Consider the following 1,525-nt stretch of genomic DNA (forward strand, 5'->3'; position numbering starts at 1 on the left):
ATATGTAACAATTTCTTTTTGGAAGGTGTTAATGTGAAAGGTATTGTTGTTTTTTAAATTCTAAATTGCTGTTATATAGAAAGCAATTAACTTTTGTATATTAACTTTTTACTCTGAAAGCTATGTGAATTTCATAGTTACTTATTTTTTATTCCCTAATTTATTAAAATATAAAATGAGAAAAGTTTTATAAACCTCACAACATTTGTGACAAATAAATGGTAAAAGGTGTCTGAATGTCATATAAGTAGTTGACTCAAAATAAGATGATTTTGACATAAAATGGTGATTTAAGAATAGAGAATAGTCTTTTATGTTTATGCCTCCTTTCTGTATATTGGAGAAGTATAATCAGAGTATGTAGAAATTAAAGAGCTGGTTTATATGTGACTTCATGAAGGAAGTTAAAGAAGTGCTAAAGAATCACTCAAATCACAATTTCCAAGAAGGTAATGTAAATTATTATAGTGCTGTTACATGTTTGAATTTTTAAAAGCAATCATTTTGTCATCATAGATATTTTGAAGTGATTATTTTGCCTGTCATTTTTCCTTCTGTATATTTCAATAACTTTTAGAGATAGTCATAAAAAGAATCTTGTTTATATGCTGCAGTTTTACATATCTTATTAAAAACTTTAGTGTCTACAAACAGTGTAAATTAATCATAAAAATAGAATTCTATTAGTTTTGTCATTTGAAATTTAATTTGTAACAAAGAAATCAATTAAGAGTGTTCAAAATATAAAATAAGATCCAAGTGAAAAGAACCATAAAAGTAAATTAGAAATAATCTTTCTTCGTAAGAAATCTTAAAATTATTTAGATTTTTGTGGTTCCGGGGTCATTAATTTTTGTGCCATTAAAAACACATTTGAATTTTTTTGCATAACAAAAATTCATCTTTAGTTCTCAATATGTTTTATTAGAGTTAAGGGGATATATATTCATATATCTCCTGACAAGTTTTATGTATATCCTTAAACATTTTAGAAATAATTTCTTTGTAAGAAATCTTAAAATTATTTAGATTTTTGTGGTTCTGGGGTCATTAATTTTTGTGCCATTAAAAACACATTTGAATTTTTTTGCATAACAAAAATTCATCTTTAGTTCTCAATATATTTTAGAGTTAAGGGGATATATATTCATATATCTCCTGACAAGTTTTATGTATATCCTTAAACATTATATATACACATATATTTATAACATATACACAATATATACCCATATATATATATACACACACACACATATATATACCATATATATGTACATATGGATATATATATGGTATATATATTACATATATCATATGTCATAGCTTTTAGGGATAAAAGTGCAGCCCTGTTCACATTGCTGGTTCTATTTCCAGTCAGGGCACATACCTAGGTTGCCGGCTCTAATAGGGGGCATGCAAGAGGCAGTGGATGGATGTGAGCATAGATATTTCTCCTTCTCACTTCCGCTTTCTCTAAAAATCAATTAAAATATATATGTGTGTATATCTCTATATCTATATC

This window comes from Myotis brandtii, unplaced genomic scaffold, assembly GCF_000412655.1.
Source record: "Myotis brandtii unplaced genomic scaffold, ASM41265v1 scaffold279, whole genome shotgun sequence".
In the NCBI taxonomy this organism is placed as follows: Eukaryota; Metazoa; Chordata; class Mammalia; order Chiroptera; family Vespertilionidae; genus Myotis; species Myotis brandtii.